Below are 7,089 nucleotides of genomic sequence, written 5' to 3' on the forward strand. Positions count from 1 at the left end.
GGATAAGATACCTTGGAATAATGGTGGATAAAACTGTAAAGAATCTGTACAATCTTAATTATGTGACACTAATTAGTCAAATAACAGAGGATCTGAAAAAATGGATCAATCTACCTATTACCTTGATTGGCCAGATAAATTGTATTAAAATGAACATATTGCCTAAACTGCAATACCTCTTTCAAGTCCTTACCGATTCCATTACAAATCAGTTTTTTTAAGAACCTTAATAAACATATTAGACAATTCATATGCAATGGTAAACCTCCAAGGGTTTCAACTGAAAAACTTACCTGGGACTTTAAATTGGGGGGTCTTAAATTACCAAATCTGAAAAAGCATTATTTGGCAGCCCAAATGCAACTTGTTTCTTTTCTTTTTGGTAGGGAAAATATCCCACCGTGGGTTTTATTTGGAATGCATGCACTCAAAGAAACTGTTCCTGCGGATTTTGTTTATAAGTGGACGCCCAAAACTATTTGTATTAGAACTGACAACCCTGTATTAATACATGTCATCAAAACATGGTACGAAGTTCGTAAAAATGTTGGACTGGAAAATAATTTGTTACCCAAAACACCTCTGAAACAGAATGGACTCATACCCATGTCACTGGACAATAAGACCTTGGAAATCTGGCACCAGAAAGGAGTCCGCTATCTGGAGGACTGTTATGAGAATGGATCTCTTATGTCTTTTGAGGACCTGAGGAGGAAGTATGATCTGTCCAGCAGAAACTTCTTCTGTTACTTACAGCTAAGACCCTTTCGTAAAACTACTCTTGGACATCAAATGACTCTGCCTACACTCAGTGAGCTGGAGAGACTACTTCATGAGAGCAACGCACCTCATCTTATTTCAGAAGTGTACTCTCTCCTGATGGAGGATACTCCAAAACCAGGTCTCCATAAGTCAAGGGAGAGATGGGAGTTGGACTTGAATATGTCAATTCGTCCAGAGCTCTGGTCTGACTTATGTCAAAAAAGTTTAACTACCACAATTAATTCCAGATAAAGGCTGACCAAATTATAACTTTCTCCATCAAACCTACATCACGCCAGAGAAGCTGCATAAATATGAACCTGAGATATCCAGCTTGTGCTGTGGATGTGGTCTTGAAGAGGGCTCCTTCCTGCACTGCACATGGTCTTCCACTAAACTTAATACATTCTGGCATGATTTCTCAGACATTATAACAAGATTCCTGGGAGTACATCTCTCATCATGTCCTCAAATGTGCTTGTTAGGGGATTTAACAAATATTGAAGCCCATTTGAGAAGAACTCAAAAGAAGTTTCTGGCTTTGGCCTTATGTGTTGCCAGGAAGTGTGTAGCCGCTACATGGAAGTCTGATTCCATGTTCCATGATTGATTGATTAATAAAGAAACAAAATTATCTCCATACCTGGGGCCCCAGCGGGTTGGGTTTCTGCTGGGTGCCTGGGTGGGGCTCCTGCTGGAGGCATGTAGGAAGCTCCTGCAGGGGACGTGGGTGGCGCTCCAGTCGGGGGTGAGAGTAGGGCTCATACCATGGGCGCACGTGGGACTTTTGGTTGGTTTGGTTTTTTTTTTTTGTCTTGTAATTTCTTTCTCATGAGAAATTGTATGCATTACAGGTCTTTATCCCATTTTTCCATAGATCAGGAGTATTCTGTGTGTTTCTCTTCCCCTTTAACATCTACTTCTAATAACAATATGTAGTTTCTTGAGAAAGTTAACACTTATGTATTTCATCAAACATATATGTCAGTGTAAATTGCAACTTTGGTTGGCAGAAAGAAATAACCACGATCCAATAATCAGCATAGGGCAGTATGAAGATTCTCATCAATATCTGTATGCATTTGTCCAGGTAAAGCTCTTGAAATGCCTCTGCTGTGTGAAAAGGAGTCATTGGTAGATACCATTCAACCTGACTGCAGCCCTTCAAACTGATGCTGACAAGAAATTCTGACAACAGAAATTCTGAAATTCTGTAGTTTTCACATCAGGCCACAAGTCAGCGCTGTTTGTTTTAGTAATGACACCTCACACACACATATGCATGCAGAAAACAATACACATTAACAATGACAAGTACATAGATGTTTAGCCACCACTGTTGATATAGTCCATCTCCTCATTGATATAGAGCATCTCCTCACGCATGTGCAATAAATAGTGCCATTAATTACGGCCAGAAGTGATTTCTTAGGGGCGCCAAACAATTTTGGAAAAACATAAATGCGCATAATTAATTTGGAATTACATTATTTTGGATAGGGAGCATTTTTTTAACATGTAAGATAGCTGTCAATTAGAATTTGTATGCAGAAACGCATCTGTGCAAAGCCTGAAAGGCATTCCACTGCTTTCCTCAAATAAACCCAATGACGAGGCCAATCAGTGAATGTGTGAACGCTGCCATTGTCAAACTGATAGCTTAAAGGCACAATAACTAAGAAATTTACTCTTCCCATTTTTCACATGTCATCGAAGAAACATTCCCTTTCAATAATCTGTTGTCTCCATCAACAAATGTCTTCATCAAGTTTTTTTCCTTTCAAAAGTTTCAATTTTGGGACAGAATAACTCCGATGGGCGGGGCTGGACTGTCACACTTCTGGGTTCCAGAGCCAATCATATCGGTATGTGAGTTCCTGAGGTTGCCAAATAAGCAGTGCAGCAATCCATATTTTCTGACTGCGTGCGCGCTACAATGGCAAACCACCTGAACTCTCTAAACTCACTTAAACTCAAACTGTCAACCTGCACGACGCCCTCCAGAGATGAGGAGGGGAAGGAGTTATATGTAGTGTGTCGGAGTACGTTATATGACATAATATTACTTATTAGTGTACTTGCAAATCTACTGAGCACACAATCAAATTGAATTTTATGAGCAATTTGTGCCGAAATAGCTCATTTGGGAGAGACTGAAGTTCTAAAGGTCCCTGGTTAAATCCCGGGTTTTTGCAGGCTATAAGAACTTTGCAGTCACAGGGTACATCAGGTCTCTAAACTGTCTCTTTCCTACTGTGAAAGAACAATGGAACAGTTCCCAGTTTTTAGTGTTTCTGCCATTGCCATGTAAATGTTTCTGGAATGAAAATACAAAAGCATTGATCATCTTTCCTAAAAGAGCACGTCTCCATTCTAAAAACTTTGAAAATAAACTTCTTTTGAAGATGAACCAAAAACACCTGTAAAATACTTGCCAAGAGAATTTTCTGTCTTGTTAAATATTATGCCAGAATTGTAAATAATTCACATTTTTTGAGCTTGTAAAGCTTTTTTTTACAATGCTCTGTTCTAAATAAATGTGAGCAGACAGTGTTTTGCCTGGTTCTTATTTTGAATATTTACTACATTCACAATTCACGCTCAGTATTTTACATTTTTGCATTTTTTCATCAGAAATAAATACTTTTACTTTTCACTTGCAAAGTAAATTTTAAAGCAAGTACTTTTGTACTTTTACTGAAGTAAATTATTCTTTGGGTACTTTGACTTTTACTTAAGTATTTCTTGCCCCAGTATCTGTACTTTTACTTAAGTAAACAAAATGAGTACTTCTTCCACCACTGGTTTTCAATGTATTTATGTAATGTGATATTTTAATATGCTGCTTATGAATGTTGTAGCCGCCTGGCGGCATTCATTGTTTTGTAATGTTTTGCACTGTTCTGCTTTATATGTGTTAATAAAGTTTAAAAAAAACGGGGAAGCGGGAAGTGAAGCGCCCATATGGAAGCGCAGCGCCGATATAAAGTACTGCGAGTAATTCTTTGAACAGAAGAGGGCAGCATTACACTGTATATGTGTACAGCCTGCCGGAAAGGAAAAGAAGAAGAAGTAGAAGAAGTGAAGCGCCGCGTGAGTTCAGACTGAGAGAGAAGGAGAAGCAGGTGAGTGCTGCTGCTGCTGTTCTGTTCTGGATCCGGGGTTTCTGGCTCTGTGAAGGGAGTTGAGCTGCAGACCGCACCTCTCAGGCCCCGCCACCGCATCTGAGGCGTCAGTCCAGCCCGGAAATGAAGTAACTACTGTACACTTGGACCGAAAATAGTGACTCAACTGAGTTGAGATCGATTTTTTTGTTTGTTTGTTTTCTGCTCAGAGTATGTCAGCGCCATAGACATCATATAACAACTTTGTATAGGTGTATGGTCAGCGCAGCCTCTCTGTCGGACCTCTGCGCCTCTCCCCTTCTCCCTCTGCTCTTCACTGCCGGAGCAGAGAGAGAGAGCGACCAAGGAAAGCGACGGTGGACGGAAAAAGAAGCGCTGTGTGGACTTATTTCACAGCTTCAAACAAAGACACTGCATCATGTAATGTGTGCAGAAAGGTAATTCGCTGCTGTGGTCACTCCACCAATCTGCACAAATATTTAAAAGCAGCGTTAACGGAGGGAGACGAAGGGAGAGCCCCAACCCACCAGACCCCGACACAGACAGAGGTCTGAGGCTTTTCAACAGAAGCCTCCAGAATATCCAGGGAGCTGTTTTTGAGAAGTCGTTAAGATTTTGGTATTACCAGCATAATTTCATGTTGCTTTTCAAGGTGCAATTGGTGGTCAACGATGTAATTTAAGCAGTGATTAAACTATTTTCATATAGGCTATTTAGTCAACTGAAATAAATCCTGATTGTGTTAACGGAACTAATATATATATATATATATATATATATATATATATATATATATATATATATATATATATATATACACATACACACATATATCAAAACTAGTGGAGATTCACAACCAACTATAGTTTACAGTATATTTGCTCTGACTGGATTTATTTAAAGCGTGTGACTCTGAACCAGACGCTGTGTGGTCGTCTTGTGTGTTTTTAAAGTTTTGTTTATCGTGTTATTTTTATTATTTTTTATTTTAAATTATTTTCTGTGCATTTTACGATATTTTTTAAATATATTTATTTACTGTATTATATAGCTACTCACGATATTCAGGGACAAAAAGGGGACCTCAGGACATAAGCTCATTGACAAAAGAGCAAAGAGGCAATAGTATTTTGCAGCTTATTTGCACTATTTTTTTTTTCATAAATACATATGGGTAATGGTCCTGCTGAAACTGTTACCTTTTTTTATATTATATTTTTAGTATTGACATTTTTTGTGTGTGAAAAAGTCAAAAGGAATTATTTTTTATTGAAATGTGGACATTGTTGTAGTATTCTTGTGTTGGTTAATAAAAAAAATATTTTATTTGGTTAAAATCTTGGTCCCGTGTTTTATTATGTTGGTGAGGTCATTACAAATAGCGCTCCTCTCTCTCTCAGCTCACTCAGGCTCAATGTGCAGCTCCCCTTCTCATTCTGCTGGTCAGACAGACAGACTGGCTCATTAATGGCAACGTTCAGATGAGGAAGAGGAGCAGGAACTGTTAGGAGCTACTTCAGAGTGTATGTGATGTATGTAAAATAAAAGTAAGCATGTAAAGAAAATGCACAAGTGTATGTGCATGAAAACCTTATTCAATGCAGCTAAAGCTTCCATCTGACCAGTCTTAAATAACACTCCAGCCCAGTTGGTGGCGGTAATGCACCAAGATGGTGGCCAGCCGCCAATAAACGAAAGAGAAGAAGGGGCCTGAGAGGCGAGGTCTGCAGCCAGACTGTTTTGGTTCGTTTGACAGAGCCGTTCTGAAGACTGGCTGCTTGATGAACGTCATGTGATCTCTAGTAGAAGGACGGCGACGTTGCCCTCAGTCCAGCAGGAGTCACGCCATTATTTCCTGACATGCAACACTGTTACTGTTGGGGCTGAGTTTCCATACACTGGTGTAAAGCTGTTTGTTGACCCAAGATTGAAAGAGATGTATTTCTGACAAATATTACAATGTGCTTTACCTTAGACATCGTCCCGAGAAAAGTGTGTCCAAATGCTCCTCAGACAGGATCCAACAGGTTGTCTCTGAAGAGTGACCGGTCCATGGATCTTCCACCAGTCTTCAGTGTTGAACCTGGACCTTCAGACACAAAGTAAGAAACTCTTCGTCTTCTTTGATTTCCTCCAAACCACAGTGAGAGATGTTGAGCTCCCTTTCAGATTCAGCTCCAGGATTGTGAAGCAGTGTGAGACTTGAAGCTGGATCTTTGTGTTGTGTTGCTCAGAGTAAATGTTGCTTGGTGTCCACAGAGAGAAGAAGAGGACTGATGTGTGTGAGGAGCAACCAGAAAGATCCAGAAGCGCCGCTGCACTAAGTAAGCGTGGACATGTCTGCTGAGGGACTGGTCTGTCTTCACTGGACTTGTTTTGTTGTAGAGACATGAAAGATTGTTGTTTGTGTGCAGTGTGATTGTTGTTGTTGTCTCTGAGCAGGTGTTGGTCTGCAGCAGCTTCTAGAAGAACATAAGAAGAGTGTGAGGAGGAGATGTGAACGTGTGACTGAAGGAAGCGATGAAGCAGGAGGAGGAAGCCTCCTCAACAGGATCTACACTGAGCTCCACATCACAGAGGGACTCAGTGAGGAGCTTCAGAGGGAACCTGAGCTGAAGCAGCTGGAGACAGCTTCCAGGAAGGAGAGCCTCCATCACACTGCCATCAGGGTTCAGGACATCTTCAAAGCCTGGGCCCAGCAGCACAGACACATCCGAGTGGTTGTGACCAGCGGCGTGACTGGCAGCGGAAAAACCTTCTCGGTGCACAAGTTCAGTCTGGACTGGGCCGAGGGCCTGGAGAACCAGGATGTCAGTGTGCTGGTGGTGCTCCCCTTCAGGGAGCTGAACCTGCTGGGAGAGCGGCCGTACAGTCTCCTCTCACTGCTGGGTGTTTTCCATCCCACGCTCCAGAAGCTGACGGCAGAGGAGCTGGCTGCCTGCAAGCTGCTCTTCATCTTTGACGGCCTGGATGAAAGCAGACTTTCTCTGGACTTCAGCGGCAGCCGGCGGCTGCTTGACGTCTCCCAGCAGTCTTCGGTCGGCGAGCTGCTCACTAACCTCATCCGGGGGGATCTGCTGCCCTCGGCTCGGGTCTGGATCACTTCCCGACCGGCGGCGGCCCATCAGATCCCTCCAACATGTGTGGACAGACTGACAGAATTGCGAGGCTTCACCGACGCCCAGAAGGAGGAGTACTTCAG

At 41.8% G+C, this 7,089-nt stretch overlaps 1 long non-coding RNA gene across 2 annotated transcripts; it reads left to right on the top strand.

Annotated features, from left to right (window-relative positions):
- The first annotated feature begins 3,837 nt into the window (after window positions 1-3,837).
- Window positions 3,838-6,367, top strand: LOC115399656 (uncharacterized). 2 transcript variants are annotated; one of them, XR_003932706.1, is made up of 3 exons: window positions 3,838-3,887; window positions 5,863-5,989; window positions 6,147-6,367. It is a non-coding gene; the product is annotated as an uncharacterized LOC115399656 (long non-coding RNA). The 2 variants fall into 2 exon arrangements; XR_003932705.1 differs by lacking the exon at window positions 3,838-3,887 and adding an exon at window positions 3,941-4,324.
- The last annotated feature ends 722 nt before the right edge of the window (window positions 6,368-7,089 follow it).

Source organism: Salarias fasciatus, chromosome 13 (assembly GCF_902148845.1).
Source record: "Salarias fasciatus chromosome 13, fSalaFa1.1, whole genome shotgun sequence".
Taxonomy (NCBI): domain Eukaryota; kingdom Metazoa; phylum Chordata; class Actinopteri; order Blenniiformes; family Blenniidae; genus Salarias; species Salarias fasciatus.